The sequence below is a fragment of the Centrocercus urophasianus genome, unplaced genomic scaffold, assembly GCF_019232065.1.
Source record: "Centrocercus urophasianus isolate 14NV4802_14NV808 unplaced genomic scaffold, USGS_Curo_1.0 seq_13, whole genome shotgun sequence".
NCBI classification, from domain to species: domain Eukaryota; kingdom Metazoa; phylum Chordata; class Aves; order Galliformes; family Phasianidae; genus Centrocercus; species Centrocercus urophasianus.
In genome coordinates this window covers 50,513,285-50,533,390 of record NW_024884475.1, presented here as the reverse complement: position 1 = coordinate 50,533,390, position 20,106 = coordinate 50,513,285, and the positions used below count along the sequence as shown (strand labels likewise).

Sequence of the window (20,106 nt, the reverse complement as noted above, 5' to 3'; positions counted from 1 at the left end):
TAATCTTCTGTCTTCTCTGTAGCACTGACTCAATTAAATAAAGAACTGCTGTAGCCAAATGTTAATCAGGTGTGGGGTATCCAGCCTACACTCATTACTTTCAGATTAGCCCATACTACAAAGAATCATCTAAACTCAAAGTACTTTTAGCTTCTGGGGTTCTAGCCAACAGTAAAGGCACACTATTGGTACTTCTCAAGAGACCTTCACTGTTGTGCAATGATCAGTTCATGCTTTTCTAGAAAGTAAGATTTATGGGCTATTAGGATAAATACATGTAGTAGCTTTCTGCAGCCTTTTTGTAGCTTAGCATCTTACAACCATCTGGACTTGGACAGAGACAGATCTAACATGACTTCGCTGCCTTGCATCCATTTCCAATTCCTTGTGGAGATGATGGAATGCCAAGCCAACCTCTGAGGGATGCTGGATTCCTTGGCTGACCCAGGAAACAAGTACAAAGAATAAATGATTCAGCTTTTGGCCACACTGGCATTTATGGAAGACATCTCATCATTCATCTCTGTGCCCCAAATGCTGATACCATCCATGCTATAGGGTTAAGTAAATAACCAAGTAGCAAACTAAGAATTATTCTTAAACAACTTCCAGCTGAAAGGCCAGCAGGTAAACAAGTGTCTGCTAATTTCTACTAGCAACTTTATTATGTCCATTCAGCAACTTTTTCCAGCTTGTAAGCATACCTGACAGAAGCCTAGCTGACATCATATCACTATCAATACATCAACTACTTAAATCATCTTCTGTTTACAGATAAAACATTTGTGAGTGTTAATATTTAAGGATAAGAGTTATAGCCCATTTATTCTATATCAACACCACAGTCCACAATGACAAAAATGCTTTATGGATTTGTTCTGCAAAAACTTGGGTCAAAAAGACTCCATACCAGTCTATTGCCAATTCTGTGTTCCCTAGCCCATATCAGGTTGATTTGCTCATTTTACGTGGATTCTCCCTGCTGGCCTCTCATGTTCTGCTTCTGTATCAAGGCAGAGTGGGAAACAGTGGATTCCAGGGTACATCAGCCACCCCCAATCTGACACAAGAGAAGTGCTATTGCATATTTCCACCCTTGAAGGACATCATACTCAGTCCTGAACATATAAATACTGCAATATTCAGGGCAACCAAAACTAAGACAGAACTTTTGCTGAATGAAACCACAGGGTGCAGCAGAACGTGGAAATTGGCAGTGAGCTAGAAGCAGACGCCAAAAACAAGGGGAGAAAAATAGGAGCTGTTTCCTGGCAACAGAGCAGGATGCAGTGGTCTGTTAGCTGGGAGCCCTGCAAGTGTAATTGCTTGTGTGCAATCTGGACCATCCCACCTCTGATTAAAGAGGTCTTGTGCATCTTGTAAACACATTATCCTAGAGCATGTGCTGGTGAAGTCTGCTTGGCAAAGGAGAAATTTGTTTTTGCTTTATGTGGTAACACAGTGCCCACAAAATCATTTTGCAATAATTGGAATTCCAGAAATAGCAGTATAGACAGTTAAGACCCTGTTGTGCGAGTGATTTTATAAAGAACAAAAACATGGGCAGTCACATTTGTTACAGGTTCATTTGACTAAATGTATCTTTGTGTTTTTCAAAAGAGAAATGCAAGCAAAAATAAAAGAGACTCAAGTCAGGTATGGAAAACAAATGCTATCCCTTGGGGAGGAAACCACCTAATCAATTCATTCAGAAATAACCAGGTGAGGAGCAGCCGTTAGAAATTGAAGATAGTCCCTGTGCATTTGTTAATCCAAAATCTTATTTCCTCACTTGCTTTGCTAAGCCTCTGACTTAACTTGTGCGAAGGAAATCCTTCACTGCTTCACTGCGTGCAAGACATACCATCATATGCTTTCTGTGCACTGTGCCTTCTGCTTACTATCAGGAGTAAAGCTGGCACCTTGCTCAAGGTGTCCATCACCTACAGTACTTCCAGGGCAGAACGAGGAACGAACACACAAAGAAACATTTCAAGATCCTGTCCTTTAATTTACTGTGATCGGTGGATCCAGAACTTCAGATATAGTTTCCAATTTTATATGAAATAGCTCCACAATCCACTTTACATATCCTGATCATAGTTACAATGTGGGACAGTAGCTCATAGATCATTGCCGGGCTTTCTGTTTCTGGAGACATATTTGTTCTTAGAATCATAAATGTTGGAAAAGACTCTAAGATCATCCAGTCCAACCAACATCTACCACCAATACTGCCCACTAAGCCACGTTCCTCATTCTCCCTACTGACTATCTGAAATATTACACTTGTGTTTCAATGCCCCTTACTTCAGCTCACCAGTGAATGTTATGCTGGTATACCACAACAAACCAAAAGGACGTTTAGCCTAGTGTGCATTCTCCAGTGGTGGCCAACATCAGACATCGGTGGCTGCATGCCAGAAGAAAGAAATATTTATGTACTTTCTTTTCAGTGATTTTTGGGATCAAAATCCCTTTACAAAGATACTATATGGCACATCATAACCCATGCTCAACTTTTGAGTTTTAAGTCTTTTGAGCCCTGTACACTTCCATCATCCACAACAAACAGCTCTGCTGTTCAGCTTTCAGTTGCGTGAAGTACTTGAGCTGACCACAGATCTGTTCAGACAAGTGCTTTTTCCTTCCCTTACAGCCTAACAGCCACTTACATATGCAGAATTATGATTCTTTCTCTAATCAATTTTGAAAGCATACTTTTGGAGCTCATAGAAGTAAAAACTCAGGACATCTGATCTGGAGAATTAATTCTATTTGATGTGGTCTCAGCAAGATATTTGTATAATTTCTGCACTGTCACTTGATCAGTTTCTTCTATCTGAGTTGTACCTGCTGCTAAGAGAATTGCAAATAGAGCAAAACAATTTCAGAGCTTCTATTCATGGGGATGAGGCATTAACTTTTTTTCTTCCTGGCAAACATCATCAGAAATATGACTGCAAATTTTCCAGTAAGCTGATATTAAATGTGTTATTTACCAATATGTACATCCCTGTTGGTTGCAGTTGGCAGGATTCTGATCCAGATTACTGTGACCCCAATGAATACCCACCACACTCCAGGACTCAGCTTTCTTCCTTTTCTGAAGCATTTTTAGGTTACACAAATGCCAAGCTCTGGACAGTTTACTCCTGAGCCTGGATTTTCATCACTCATCCTTTAGGAATGACAATCCTACTTAACTGTTTCTACTTCTAATCTCAACAAAACTGCCAGAATTTTGATCACTTTCTAGTCTTCGATTTGAAGATTTTGCCTTTCAAAAAGGTGGAGATAATTCTGAGGTCTGATTGATCTACATTTGAAATCTGCATTAAGTTGGAATAACGTGGGATGCAAATACAAAATACAACACTTAAAGTAATCCTGTGAGCAGAAAATTGTTCTGGTGTAATTAGGAAGTAGGCTAAACTAAATCAAGCTGGAGTCAAACAAAAAAGACTATGAAATATAAGTGCATGTACATAGTGAGAGTTACTCAGGAACATCTTAAAAGCCTAAATTCCTAAGTAATTCCACATCTGTATCACAAATCTAAATGAGCTCACTCACTAGGAAATGGGTAACATGGCTAATTTACCCAGCTGAGAAACAGAGCACCAAATAACACAGTGGTGTTTCTTTTATTATCAAAGCAAGCTCATTTAAAGCTCAGGTATTCACACACAGTACTCCAGGAAGGCATACAGCTAGTAGAATATGAGCACACACAAAACCCAAAGCTGTTAAAAGCTTGTGGTCTTCTCATCCAGAAGGTTATTGCATTCATGTGAGGCATGGTGACTGGGTCCTTATTTTCCCTGCACATCTAACCTGTTACAGGGCTACCTGGGGCAGGTGAGTACAACTATGACTCCAGAGAAGAGCTGTTTTGCTTCTGCTTGCAGTCTGCCCAGCACAAGGTACAAGACATCATGCATTCTGGATTCTAACACCAGAATTTCCTCACATGGCTGTTGCTGGTCATCTTCTGTAACTATCAGTGATCAGTGGCGTCAGTCTATTTTATTTTGCACTTCTCTGATTAAGATTGTGCACACACAATCAGTTGACTGCCTCTTGATAGACAAGGGTCTGCAGGAGGATAATTGCTAAATTACAGTGAAGAACTCCCTAGAGCTTTACAATCCAAGCATACGTACACCATGGATCCAAATACTTGGCACACATTCATATCAGAAGTGACTGATTTAAATGGTGTCTAATGAGAAGTGTTTTTAGCTTTTTTTTTTTTCCCCCCCAGGGGAATTTTAAATACCTGCCTCTTCCTGGTGCTAATCTTCCTGCTCCAGTCTTCTTAACTAGACATCAGGTTCAGGATATCAAAACGAACAACAGAATTATTTAGAGCTTAAAATTCTGAATGCTGTCTAAGCAATACTAGGATATGACCTACTGTTTTTTTTTTGTTGTTGTTGTTTTTTTGTTGTTTTTTTTCTTTAATTATAAAGACATAAACCTTTCTTGCAACCATAATTTCGTTCAATATCCATTGGTCTGGCTGTAATAATTTTAATTACTGTTATTATTTTATTAATTAAAAAAGAAAGAGGTGACCTAGAAGAACTGCACGTTTTCATGGTCTATTCTGAGGCTACTGACCCACACTCAGCTCTACCAACTTACTCCTTTGACTCTAACTCTCAAACAATAAAAGGAAGAGCAGAAACAAAATAACATATCTCTATTTTAATACCAGCAACACCCCTGGAGAATGAACAGACTGAATGGAGAGGGTTCAGACATCTCCAATCAGTGCTGACTCTACCAACTTCTGCAACTGTTAACAGACCCATCTAATTTACATCCAAACAGACCAAATTTTGAGCCATCAGTTAATGTTCTGATGTGGGAACAAACTATTTTAATAATCAGAGTTAGTTTTTGCAATAATTCCATTAAGTCAAAAAGCTTAAAATTATATCCAGCTTTTTTTCCACTTACTCTTCAGGCATGTTCAAACACAGCTTTGGTTTTTAAGTCTATTGCAAACTACTCTCAAATTATTTTTTCTTTCTTTTGGAATTAAGAGACTGGACTTTGATTTATTTGTATTGATTAATCACACTTCACAAAAATTGCTTGCAGCACAGAAATTCTACCAGATATTTGGTTGCTAATAAACTAGGCCAAAGCTACTGATAAACACTGATTTCTTTAGCAACAGGAATCAGTATATTACTTTAGCAAAAGAAATCAATGAGTGCTAGTTTCTAAAACTTTCTTTTTCAACTCTGCTTATTGTGTGAACAGCCATATTTCAGTGATTCTACTTCACAAGCAGCAAGAGAGTCACAGACTACTTATCTTTGCATTTCACCAGGTACAAAGACATTTACCTTGGATTTTCACATATATTGTTTTGGAAATTGCTCATTATGGCCTAACAAGCAATGGAAGTTCACCACATTTGGGAAAAGCAGCTAAAGGTCAGCCAAAAGTCTCCATGGTGAAGATGATGATAGAAAAATAGGGACAAAGTACGTGGCAGAAGACCACACATGCCCAGAGGGATATTAGTATATATTAATCAGTTCTGGAAAAGAATGACTATGTATGCTGATGTACTGCGTATGCATGTAGTAACTGATCAAGTGTAGAACCTGAACTCTGAGAAAGCACACTTGTCTGAGGAATAAAGAAATGCTGCTTTCTAATACCACACTGGAGTTAGAGACTTCTTCCCAGATTTCGGATGACATTACCATCAATAAATATTTGATGGTCATCATCCAAACTTCGCACAACAAATAAACACCCTATAAATGACTAAGAAATCATTTAGGAAAAAAAAAAACAACCACCCACTTGTAAATATAAAATCTAGTGTTCTTTGGTGCTACAATACTGCAAAATGAATACCTCTGAAAAAGCTGGTAGATCTTTGAAAACTCTTCAAGTCATGATAAAAGAAGGAGCAGCAAAATAGCACCAACATTAGGCAGTCAGTCTAACACATCAGTATCCCAAGATAACTAAACATTTGGTTGGGCTCATAAAACTTGTTGCATGACTTGTCGTGCACAACATCACCACCACCATCTCCTCACCACTGTCACAGCAAGCAAAACAGTGTAAGTAAAGTAACAAAACACTGTTTAGATTTTAATTATGGACAATCCATTAGCACAAAGGATGAACGGCAGGTAAAAGGAATTTCAAACTTCCACAGGCTGACTAAAACAAAAGGTTTGTACTCTTGCAAGATAAAATGGTCTGTTCAGTTAATTAGATAATAATGCTGCAACTGAAGATTCCAGTCTAGCTAGATGTATACTCCTTTGCTGACTTCTCTGGGCTCTTGCAACACGTTACTTTCCTTTCATACGTATTCCTGTATCCCCTCATGCTTTGTTGCAGAAGGATGATTTCCTTACAGTCCATACAACAGATAGTTAAAAAAAAGCATTCTCTCTGATTGTTGATGACTGATACATACCTGAAGTATGCACGATTATCCAGGCCCATAAAGCAGCTGCAAAAGTGACCCATCAAACCTACCCGAAGGGTTTAAGTATGTCAGTAAATGCACTCAGTTGCATCATCACAGGCCACTAGCCAAACCAAAGAACGCCATTTCCAGCAGTGCTCTACCTTTAAGGGCAGACTTACACAAGATATACAATTGCATTGACAGTAATTAGAGTACAATTACTCTTTCAGCTCTTAAAATTACATAGAATTATCAGCAGGTGAAAAAATACTAGAGACTAGAGCCCAACCTAATTCTGCATCTTCTGACATAAAAGTCATTTAAGCACTGTGACCTATAAATTGAGCACAATATAGGCCCAATTTCTACTAATCACTGAACACATAGCAGCATTCTGACCTAGTTTTACCACTCAGTAAAGACTCTGTTGCCTATCAACACAGAAAATAGAAAAATAAACATGAAAGTGCTCTGACATTCAAGAGCGCTGGGTACACAAAATAGTAACAGAAAAAAAAAAAAAATCATACTGGTTAGTGAAAAGAATTAATAAACAAGGCTTTTTTTTAGCAGAATTCCATAGGAATTCTTTGAAACAGATGAATATAGCACTCATGTAAGTATGAATTGGAGTTACCAGAAGTTACATGCCCAGCAGCTTGGAAGGCATTGTAAAGGGCAAGTAACTGTGACTCCCAGAGGACAGACAGCGGAATGCAGCGAGTGCGGGCAGCCTTTCCTTACAGCCTCTACAATGAAAATATTGAGACCTCTGCTGCTCTAATAAAATTCCTGGAATGGAAATGCTGTAAACTCAAGCCATTGGGAAATCAAGGTCTAGAAAAACCACTTTCCTGCATCTGAGTCCCAGAATGTTTATTTCAGTTCTCTCTTCTTCTATCAAATTGCTGTGTCCTTCTAATTGGTGCCCAGCTCCTTGTAGAATTACAATTCCATAAACATCTCATTGAAAATAAACAAATCTGAGCCAAGCTTACTAATGACTTGGAGGTTTCAGGTAACTATTTCATAAGCTCCAAATAAATACATGGCATCATTACGTGCAGCGGTACAAGTTTGGGAAGGCTGGAGAACTAACAAAACCCTTAACACAGAGGTACTGTTATTTAGGAAGTCATTCAGAAGAAGGACGGAGGATTAAGATTCCACAGGGAATGAAATAACACAGTTGACATCTTGCCAGATCAACTCAACCTTATTTTTGAGGGTTTTCTCAATCCTTTTCTATTTAAATCTGGTTGGCCTTCTTCCAAGGATGCAACCCACTAAATAATTGGAAGATTTCAAATGCTATTTCTTATTCACTAGCCCCATTTGGCTCATTGCACCACTGCACATTTTTTAAACAATTCTTCTCCAAGCACTAAGCATCAACTTTTTGCTAGTACTTCAATTAAGCAGGAGTAAAAAAGGACAGTTTACGTTTCTGTTATTTTTGTTCACCTTTTCTTCTGATGTCATTCCCCATCCACCCTGCCTCAACTTAACTTTATCATTACCCTTGGTTTTTCCTTATCCCTCAAAACCAGGCCACAGCATCCCATCCCCTGGTCTTTCACATTACCACTTAACCCCCCTTCTTTTCAGTTGGCAAAATATTCACCCTATCATCAAAAACTTCCTAGTCCAAATACCACTACTACAATTCTCTGCTCCAGCAAGTTGCAGAAATTCTCTGATGAAAACTTCCTTCATGGTCAGGCAGCAAAAGAGAGTCCTAAGCCAAAAACATCATCCGTACAAAAGCTTGCTTGAAGTTGTGATGATTGTTCCACATGGGAAATTAGATAGTGCTGAGGACATTAATCAATTATGCACTGGTATTAATTTCAAGCGTCACAGTGAAAATTCCTACTCATCAGCCTTTCCTCCTTACTTTCAAGAAGGAAATCTTGAAAGCTGAGATGCTGCTGTTAAATTCTGTCAGCAATATGCAGCGCATGCTGTGCTTGGGGGCTTTACAGTCAATCATCAGAAACCCCCCAATTGTCAGCTACTGAAGTCAGCACAATACTTGAATTCACATTAAGGGATGCACTGTACTTGGAGTCAATGGAATAAGCCAAAGACATTGTCTGTTACAAAACACCTGTGCTATCAAAAGAAAACAACAAGCATGGGAAAGTCTCGCTGCTCAGTGGTTGTGCTTGGGCTGTGCTGGCTTGGGAGGACCAGCCCCATGCAGGGACGCAGTACTGCAGTTGCAAGGAGAAGGGACGGAGACAAGCACACAGTGTTCTGCTATGACCAATCCACAGCACAAATCTGAACGGCTGAAATATATCAGCACAGGATTTTGATTAAAGAAAAATAAAGAAAAGCCAATCTTCCCATACCCTCTTGGTTGATGTCTTTTACCTCCCATTAAATATTCAAGTGCTGCATCCAGCACAAGGAGACCCAGACCTTGATGGTTTCTTTGAGCAAAAATGCACTGCACCATAATGTTTCCTAACACGTGCTTTAAATCATGCAGTGTACAGCAAGCAAACAAAAGAACATTCAGATTTAATCTCTTGCCAAATGACTCATTCCGGTTCGGGTAACTCAACTCACCACCATATGGGCAGCTTCTAAAAACATTTTGCAAACAGTATTTTCATAAATGCAAGATAAAACAAGCAAAAAGAAAACTGTCAAGCACCAAACTGAGGGAAAATGCCAGAGCTTCAAATTCTGAACCAGAAATGAAACAGGATCCTCTCATCCTCAAGGCTAACTAGAATTTTTATTAGTCAAAGTGCAAATACTGTTGGACCAATAGTAAGTACACAGGTCATGATTTTACACATTCCACGGTTGGTTTTAGCCAACTCAAAAGGCACCTGACTCTATTTAAATGGGAAGGATACCAATTAACAGCACAAGGCCAAGTGTTCTACATTTTTTCCCTAAAAAAAAAAAGCTATCTCAGTCTCTTCACTGGTTCTCACAACTGTTAAAGAGATACAGAATTATGTTTCCTTCTTCAGTAACACAAATTTCACAGACTAAGAACTCTTCTACCCAATTTGAAAACTTTCTTCAACCACACACTTTCCCAACTCTTCAGGACAACCACAGAAGCACCACCCACTTCAGATTTAATTGCTTCCATTTATTTATTAGCAGGCCTCATAAAGAGCAGTTAGGCTTAGTTGGTGTTAGCAAAATGTCTCACAGATGGTAGCACCAAAGGGTTAAGAATAAAATACATACGTGCTCTTCTAGTGAAAAAATGGTTAATTTAAATTGAATCTATAAATACAGATGTTTTCATGAATATAGGCATAATTCTATATAAATATCATATGCAAATCAGAGCTCATTTTTCACATGTTTATGCTGCCTTATGGTGCAAGGAAAATAGATGAGATATTTTACTGTTCAATGAAAGCATTGGAGAGAGCAGCAGCACATTCCCTCCCAGCCCAGCCAATAGTCCACAACTAAGGACACAGAGAATCTCCACTGCATCCAGTTTACTACAAGAACTTGAAGCCTTTTTGCTGCAGCCTAGATGAATGCCTTACTCACTGTGCTCACACCTGTCATAAGGTAAATGAAGATGTTTTCTTCTTTCTTGTTACTAAAAAAATCCCCCTACTGTCACGAATTGTACATGATCTTAAAGAAAACTGCCTGGAGGAAGCTGACCTTTGAACAGTCACTTAGATGCCTGCCATACCATCCTGAAATCTATCAGCACAGCTGCATTGTAAAAGAACAACAAACACTCAGAAATAAAAAAGTACATTTCAAGAACACTTAGCTACTAAAACCACACACTCCTCAAACCAACGCTGTTGTTGGAGTCCTGACAGCTTTTCGGAATAAGCATCCAAGCTCTGCCTGATTCCTAAAAGAGTAATGTCCTTCTACCTGAACAGCAGTCTCAGTTTAGTTATAAGTACCACCTTCAAGGAAGCTTGGCTTTATGCTATCAGCAAAATAGAGTCAAATATTTAAACGAGTCATGCAGTCATACGATTTACTGCCTTCACGTAATACAATACCACATCCCCAGAGAACATGTGGGTCACGTCTAGATTCAGTGTGTCTAGCTTCGACATGCCTACAACCTCATGGGGACCAACAAAACAGTTCTGTTTATTTTCTTCTGTAAGTAAAAATCTCACGTGTTTGACACAACTGTGACCTGTCTGTATTATTACTATTTGGAAGGAAATATCCTGGGTCTATTTATCCATATGACTACCTGAATGTAAAAATCCTATAGTCTTATTCTCGGCTCTTCTTCAATAAAAGCATCATGCCTTAATTTTTACATCAGGAAGTACTTCTTCTAGACTGTCTAAACGCGACACATCCTTTCAGCCTTTTCAGCAAACATGAAAGGTGAAAATAGTATACAAGAAAACGTCAAGGGTTTTCAGCATGCAATTCAGCAAGCTCAACATTCAAAAAACGAAAGTACAAAATGCATTAGTAACCATCTCTACTAAGCATTACTCAAAATGGAAGACACTGAAGTGAGGAAATAAGTTCCTCTTCATCAAAAACTATTGATCACCGCTGATATCAGGAGATCTGCACAACAGAAATCCAACTTCTGGTGTTGGCATGCATACAATCAATGAATATACAGATGATATAGTATATCTGAGAGCTTGGCTTATGTAGTTATTATACTAGAGCAGAAACGAAGGTCACTCACCCTATCCTGGGCTCGCGTGGGAAACTCCAGCGGAGTGGATCTCCAGAAGAGATCCTTCCCCACTGGTAGCCAGCTCTTAAATAGGTCTACGAGAGGTACAGCCAGGCTGCACCCCTTCCAACAGCACAGGTAGATTGCCTTCACTGTGCTCCTGTGGCTGACTCACTTCTCGCCTCAGGCGATCAGAGGTTCAGGCCGATTCAGCAGTCCCCATACAGCATGGTTTGAGGTTAAGTCAGTACAACTTTCCTGAATGAGGGAAAGGCAAGAGCAGCTCTTGAACCCAGTAAGCTGGCAGACCTGGGGGCAGCAAGAGTGCTGAAAGCAGTTTGGCTCACTCAGGTCTATTCAGTCTCTCATCTCAAGTGAAGTCTCCCAAAGAGTTGAGAGCTACAGTGGCTGCTGAGCCAGAATAACACACTAAAGCAGTCCATGGGGCAAGCAGCATCAGGTGTCTGCTGAATGTATCCTGATGAAGCTATGGTAATATTAAAGCCTGTCCATCCTCCCTACAAAGGAGCCACTGATCTGCCCTTCCTTTTGTTGAAAAGCCTTCTGCAGGAACCTATTCCCAGGGAAAATTACTGCAAATTTTTGCTCAGATAGTCTGCTCATCACTGCTGCTTAAATGCTTTATCTCCAAGCCTGACTAAATAAGTAGTTTTACATCAGAAAAGATCTACAGGAAAAGCAGATAGCAGAAGGAAAATACTGCCTAGTTCTCATAAGAAGGAATCCAACTACATATAGAACAGCAGAGAATTATTTTGTAGATCAATCTGCTTGAAGAGGAGCTGGAGAAATCATTGAAATTACTTTTGCAGGTCTTTGAAATCCGTTTTTATTTGCATTTCAAAAGAGCAACAGTTTAACAGAGGTTACTGCAGTTCTCTGCTCCTAACCTGTGGCCACCACAACTGATGACAGCAAATTTCTTGCTATCACATTGCCACCTTCCTGACCTTGCCCCAAACCATAACACTTCTGTTTTGCCAATTAAAATTACCTTGCAAAGGTGAAGTACATTTATAGTTCTGGATTGCTTGCTAGCAAGCTGGTGTGAAGTAGCTCAGTAAAAAAGACACCTCAGTTTCAGGACACTCTTGGTACCTTTGAGCTGTATTATAACACCAAGCAAAGTTCTGAATTTGACTGTGGCACATGCAGGGAAATTCCTGACAGCAAGACCCACAGCACTGTGCTTATTTGCTGGCCTGCATTTCCTAATCCTGCCAAATCTGATGGATCGCTCTGAGCTGCTGCGTCTAGCAGCAAGGAACAGCAGTAACAGTGACAGGGAGCCCTGCCACTCCAATATAAGGGACAGTTCTTGCTATTTTTAATAACTATTTCTTTTAACAGCATCTCTTTCAGACAGCAGCTTTATGAATCAGATAATCTATTGACACATATCAGAGTGCTCAGGGAGGCACAGGCGTGCTGTGAATCCCACAGCAGCTGCATTGCTTAGCATGCTGCATGTAGCTGCCCCAGGTGGTTGTGCTGCTGTAGGTGGGGACACGAAAGTTGTGGCCAGCTGATTAAGTTTAAATCCAAGTCAGTTGATAGATTTAAAGTTTAAAATTTATGCACACTGCATTGCCCAACTGTTCTAGCAATAAAATTTAGTATTTGCTTCAAATCCACTACTCAATGCTCTTAACCTTCAGCATCGTATTTCTTCGGGGGTTTCCAGCAGCTTGACATTCAAAAGGACCTCTGCAGCAGACTGTCTCCTATTGCTCATTTCCCAGTGGCTGTTTAGGTCTAGGTGTCCTCTGGAGCAATTAAACCCCTGTGGGCAGCGCGTGCTGAGTGGCTCACGGACATTATGCAAAGCACTGAGGTGTCTGGCTCAGCTGCTCCCAGGAGGCCAAATTTACCCTCCACAGCTCTACTTTAAAGACACGTGTGCAGATACTGACCTCACAGTAGCGTATTAAGACTTTACACTATAAGGATGCAAAGGATGAAGCTAAGAGACTTGTCTGAGGTTGGAGGACAATATGGGTACATGAGCATCAGCCTGCCAGTCATCTAGCAGCCTACACAGCTCCCAGGGTGCGATGAGACCACTCTTCATGGAAAATCCCTGGCACCCCAGATATTTCCTCCCCACCCCAAAGGCCAGACCCGACAGCTCCAATTTAAAGCTCAGCTCCCCTTTTACAATAAATTCCCATGCAGAAGCCTCAGGAAAGTCCCTTTTCCCCACGCGCCTCACTGACAGCAAGCAACAACACTGCAGCAAGCAGAGGCCATTAAAGAGTTATTACATTTAACTGCTGTGCGACCACTGGCTGCACACAGCAAGTAAACTCTGATACTGAAATAATTCCTGCTAACAGCTCCTTAAAGGAAGCATCAGTATTGCAGTGTCTAGACATTACCAGGCTGCCCTAAATTAGATTGCAAACGCCAGTCAGCACCACAAACTTGTACTGAAGGAGTTAAAACAGTGGCTTTTCATGAAAAAGGCTTCACAACAGTCAGCCTCTAACTGCTCTCAGCACAGCAGTGCTCAAGTTATGTGATGCTGGGGGAATCACCACCAGAAGCGCAGTTTGAAAAAGGGCAGAACAGAAGCTCCACAGCTCTAGTGGCAGACCTAATACCCTGGCCTTAACAAAGGCAAATCCAGCAGCTCATGGCTGCCTTTCAGTTCTTGTGAAATGAGAGCTGCCGCAGTCATCTCCCTATTGCCCCAAAGCCTACCAAGGTATGTTGTACCAGCATAAGGACAGTCCTGGTCCTGGCACTGCTGAGGACAGGCAGAACCCACTAGGGCATTTCCATGCCCAGTGACCTCAGGAGTAGATCCTGGTTCCCCATTCCTCACCTTAAATCTGACATAGGGTTTTCAAAAGAGACAGATTGGCACAAGGACAGCACTGGTGTAAGAACTACTGCTGTGACAAACATCAATAAAGGCAGCAATTGGATCCTGAGACAGAGCAGGTAGCTTCCTTGGTGTTGCCAGCTGTCCCCATGCAGGAGCAGAGCCAGGAGCAGGTCCCCCCAGCAGTATGCATAGCACAAGGACAGTTACTGCAATACTGGCACAGGTTCTGGGTAACATGGCTGTCCACATGCAGTGAGTGGAAATTGGCAATATTTAAGTGTAAGGGAGCAATTTTCCTCCAAGGAATGTGCCTTGTGATGTGATTTGCAAGGCTTTCCTACAGTGGACAGTGAATATATTAAAGACTTCCAACAGCTGTAGAGAATTGATATCCCTAACTCACCAATCCTTTGCTAGTTGCAGGATCAGCTATGGCAGCTGAAGCTTAAAGATGTAGTAAAAATAAAATAAAATAAAATAAAAAAATAGTAATTGATGCTTGGAGAGCATGCCTATAAGTCAGCCCAGAGCCCTTTCACTTGGTTTGGAAGTTCAGCAGGGGGTATAACCACACAGAACCACACTTCAGCACAGACCAAAAGTGTTACCGTAAGGCACTGATATTCTTTCCTCCGCTTGCAGTTTACATGATTTACTTCCCTGTAGTGCAGCACTCTTGAACAGTTGGATCAGTAAGTGAAATCCTACAGTATTTTGACTGCTCCAGTCAGAGACAGACAGCAGCACCTTATTCCCTGGGAATTAGACTGCAAAACATAACCTGCACGTATATTATTCATATGGAGATGAACAAGTATTCAACCTTTTAAAGAAAAGCCATATGAGAATAAACATAAAGGAGGCAATGCAACATATACCAATGATTTACAAACTCATTCCCACAGTCGTGCAACTGCTTTGCAATAGCTCTCAAACAACAGAAGCTCACTGAAATGCCATAGACCTTCCAGGCAGGAAGCAGCCAAGAAGAGGATCATTCTTCCACTCCTCATCTTCCCACTCCAAATCCCCATTCCACTGAGGCCATCTGAGACAAATGAAGAGCACAGAAGCAGTACCAGTACAAGCCCTTACCCCAATTGCTCCTTTCAATACAGCTCAATACTCATAGAACCATAGCATGGCTTGATTGATAGGGACCTCAAGGATCGTCAAGTTCCAACCTCCATTCCACAGGCAGGGTTGCCAGCCACTAAAATCCAGAACTACATCAGGTTGCCCAGGCCCCATCCAACCTAGCCTTGAACACCTCCATTGCATTTTCTCATATCCCTGCCTGCTGTAAACCATAGCAGAGCAGACAGTAACCTCCAACACAGCATATTTACCACATGGTACAGCACATATTCATGCAAAATTCATCTTCAACTGGACAGCGATGGAAAGCTGTGTCCTGTCCCTGCTAATGACAGGCAGGTCTGGTAGACATAAAGGCGCACAAGCAGACTAAAATATATTTTAGAAAGTAAACCAGTGTACTCACAGAGCTGAAGAGCAGCCTGAAGAGATGACTGAAGTGCCTCACCAGAACAAAGAGCAGCTCCCCACACATGGTCCACACCTCATAGGTTGTGCCACACCAGCAACCTCCTCCACCTTCTCCTGGAGGGCATCAGCAGGCAGCATGTTCCTATTGTGTGGAGAGAAAACACCATTAAGTTCTAAACTTTTCAAAGACATTACAATGCCAGAGGTGCTCCTGGAGGTAAGGCAGGGGGAACAAACTCCTTCCCATCAGATACACTTGTGTCACAAAGCATGGGCTAGGAAAGAGACTTCATTTTCTTTATGCAAAACATTTTTAGGTAAGAGCAATTCCTTTGTCCTAGAGTAGTCATCATGATTTATATCACAACTATGATATTTGGAGTCCAAAGCTGGCCTTGCCTTTGCTTTGGCTTGTCCTGAAAAGGGAGAAGGAAGAAGTTCCCTAAACAACTTTGACTACATTCTCTCCACTGGATTTCCGTGCAAACGAGCTCCCATCACCTCAGCAGCTTCCATGCTTCTCCAATTTCCCTCAAGGCGTAGTCATCCAAAAGGCCCTGGGAAAGCTCAGGTATATGAGAAATGAAATGCAGGTGCCAGCACTCAAAGCTGGCAGGGAGCACATCCAACCATCCAGCCTTGCACAGGCTCTCTGAACTCTTCATGCTTTGCAGCAAGTGGCACACTTACACAAGAACCAACATCATGCTCTTTCTTGCCTTAGTTTCCTGCTCTAGATATTCTTCACTGTTTTGATCAGAAACCTGTCAAATTGCAACTTTTTTCCTCTCAGCCCTCCTCTATTTACATCATGATTTTCCTCTAGACGATGAAGAGCCTCCAGAAACAACCATCCTTGGTGCCTCTGCTTTCACATTTAAAAAAAAAAAAAAACCAAAAAACCCTTCCTATGATTTTCTTCGTAAATTAACTTCAGATGCAAAGCTTTCATGTTTTTTCTCCCCCCCCCTCATTATTTTTATTATTTTACTTGAATGACTTGTTCAAACTCTCACAGGCAGAAAAATACTATAGGAGAAACTGGAGCCACATCTGCAGCTACTTCCTCATCCTACAGGGATCAAAGGTATTAAATTACAAACTTTCTAACTGTTCTGTTGCCCTTTGTTGAAGTACAGCAAGAAACAAGACAGGGCAAACTGTTACTAAAAGTTACTTAAAGTTTTAAGAGAAATAACCAGTTTCCTACATTCTCTGGTGCATCAAAACTTTGGTTCTTTGCAGAGAAGTAGGCAGAAGTCAGTAGTACTAATTACCATAGTTTAGGAGATGACAAAAGATTCCTTTTAATATGCATGGACATATATTTAAATAAAAGAACAAGCAGATAATCTTAGAAGTCTTGTCCAACCTATGCTGGGAATGATGATGAAGTTTCTTAAGTGACATTTTGTCATAATCCTACAGCCTGCATCTGGCATTGCAGATGCTACATACAAGAACCTTGCCAAAACACAGCTAACAGTGCAAGTTCTGCAGCAACAACTCTATTTATGGTAAGTGGTCATTTTGGGGAGTGGAATAGGGAGCCTCTACTGTTTTCAGCCTGTTTCTTCAGTAGAAACCAGTTTCTCCAAATAAAGTCTGGAAAAAAAAACCAACCTTACAAGGACTAGCATGTGCAAAAAAACCCTGTTATTTTTTCATTTTTAATAAAATTATTATTTGCTGTGGTAAGATACCCCAAAGCTTTAAGTTAACCTGCACTGGGGAACAGTGTGTGTTCAACTGATCACAAGCAGAAGAACTCCCATATAGAATGGGCAGTAAGAGGAAGAATTGATGTGGTTTACCTCTCACAAGGTTTGTTTAGAAAAAAAGCAGAGATATATTACAAATGTACAACATTAGAAATGTATGTATGTTAGAATGTCCTAGAATAGAAATAGAATTCAACAGAGGGGAATTTATAGGTGAAAGCACAGGTACCTTATGGAATAGCACATTAGAGCAGCTGGTGCTATGGCTTCCCCATAGGCACCCAGTAGGAATCTGGAAATACTTCAGTGACTGCTCTAGGTGTTTGCTGAATAGTAACCAAATCACTGTTCTCTGTAGGAAAATTGTCCTGGTTAAGTAAGAGTTATCTGTTTACTGCTGCTTATATATAAACCCTAGCTTCTTTCAGGTTAGAACAGGCATGTATGACCCACAGGCCTCATGCAGAGATGTGTCCCAGCCCTGAAGCAGTATGAAGGTACCCAAATTCAAAAAGCCCTAAGCAGCACCAGTTGCACCAGTCAGCATAACTGCTGCCTCTGAAAAGGGTGCACTGGGTGCCAAGGACCTGCCCTCCTGTCTTTACCCTGCTACCTGCAGTGTTGTTCCAGAGGATGTGCAGGGAAAGAGGGAAGACACCCCTGAACAAAATAATGCAACAGAGGCAGCTAATGTCCCAACAATCACATCTGGAGTGAGGTAAAGGCCAAGTCTTCAGCTTCTGCTATTCCTGAGAGGCACCATGTTCCCAGTCACACTGTGCTGCCCAATAGTAATGCCTCTCTCACAGCTGCAGCATCTCTGGAAGAGGCAAAAACAGCATCTCCCTCACCATCGGCATGCAAAGGAGGAGAAACAGCAGCTACTACCATAACTGAATCCTCCAGACCAGCAATGGACAAACCCCTGATAATTCAAGATGGCACCAAGACTAACAAGGAGAACAATTGTATCTCTCTTGTATCCTATCAATCCAGACTGTTTCTTCCTGGGACAATGAAAGTTAAGATATTATTCAGTTTTCTTTCCCTTGGCAGTTGCCATAGCCACTACTTTGAGCAACCAGTTATATTTATCCACTTCCTGAATGATGGTGTACCCACAGCTAAATATTATAATTTCAAAGGAAATGCTTCTATTCATTCATAACCATTAATCTAATCTCATTCTCCATCCCCTTTCCAGGTAAATCTTCCTTCCTTCCAGGAAAGTGAGGACAATCAGAAACAACGGCACTTCTTATAGCTCTACCTGTACCAAAGGTGTAGCAGGTTTACTTACTCACAAGCTTGGTGGGTGTGTGTGAAACATAGGAAATAGATTTTTCAAGTCCACTAATACTCCTGATGTTAAGAGAGAAAGGAATATGAGCCTACATTATAAAATGTAATAAAAAAATTGCAACTTCATTTCACTACTTGAAAAAAATTCTCCTCAGAATAGCAGTTCTTGCAAAGTTGTTCCTTAAGCGAGTCCCTGTTGTTGAGCAGCAGTTCTCTGCTGAAAAAGGACAGGAATCTCACTTTAATCAGCGAGTGTATTTACAGAGAAATTACATTTTTACTCTTGAATTTTGATATTCACAGAATCATAGAATGGCTTGGGTTGGAAGGGACCCCAGGCATCATCAAATTTCAACCCCCTTGCTGCATGCAGGGCCACCAACCTCCGCATAATTGTTAGTAATACTGTTCCTCTCCATATCTTCCTGGTAAAAAACAAAATCAAAACAAAAAAATCCCCAAAACAACAGCCTTGCAAGCAAAAAATAAAACCAATATCCCTTAATAAATAATGCTTTGGAGGAAAAGGGGGAAGGGAAGTAGACCGAGTGCAACAATAAATACAAGATTGTTCCAGACCTCTCAGCTTAAGATTGTACAGCATTCATGGAAAGCATCTTTTCAGAATACCGAACTCCACATCTTCATCAGAAATGAAACATCTCCAAATAATTAAGAGTCATCATCAACTCTACAGTGCCTATCTTTTATTATGAATGATAAGCTATTTTTCTATGCAATGGAGGGAAAGATTTCAGTAAATACTTTAGTATAGCAGACTCATGTTTGCTACTTGGTAGTAGGGCTGTTAAACAATTACAGATGTTAATTCCTTGGCAACTCAACACTGCTTCCCTCTGAGTAGCTGTGAGAATTACTGACACAGCCTAGAAACCTTACAGCTCTCTACAATTCCCTGAAAGGAGGTTGTGGTGAGGTGGGGGTTAGCCTCTTCTCCTACATAACTAGCATTAAAATGAGAGGAAAGGGCCTCAAGTTGTGCCAGGAGATGTTCAGGTTGGATATTAGGAAAAACTTCTCCTCTGAAAGAGCAATCGGGCTCTGCAACAGGCTGCCCATGAAGGTGGTGGAGCTACCATCCCTGGAGGCATTCAAGAAACATTTAGACGTCTATTGCAGGACATGGTTTAGTGGGGGAAATATTGCTGGTGGTTGGACTGGATGACCTTGGAGGTGTTTTCCCACCTTAGTAAATGTAATAATCACAGAATCACTAAAAAGAGAAATGTTTTCCTGACAGCTGAAACTCTAAGATACTCTAACTTGGGGGAAAAACATCTTTACAAAAGTATCACCCACAGCAATGACTAACTCCTGTTGAAAACATGGGATTGCCAAACTCAGAGGGAAAATGAAGAGGAGAAAAAAACAAAAAACAAAAAACAGAAGATAAAGGGCCCCCCTTATTTTTTTTTTTTTTTTTAAAAAAAAAAAAAAAACAACTTGGAAAAGTTAAGGAAATTGCTAAGTTGCTTTGACAGGGATAAACAGGATTGCAAGATGACTTTGCAGGCCACTACACAGAAAACTGATTTCCCTCCCACTCTCACCAAGTTGCCTGAATGTTGGACTTATT

General features: G+C 40.7%; 1 long non-coding RNA gene across 1 annotated transcript in view; it reads right to left on the bottom strand.

The window, feature by feature from the left end:
* Nucleotides 1-20,106, bottom strand: part of LOC122157210 — a 139,376-nt gene that overhangs the window by 51,833 nt on the left and 67,437 nt on the right. Inside the window, exon 3 of the long non-coding RNA XR_006167799.1 lies at nucleotides 15,482-15,628. This is a non-coding gene — a long non-coding RNA (uncharacterized LOC122157210). The remainder of the gene's footprint in view (nucleotides 1-15,481; nucleotides 15,629-20,106) is intronic.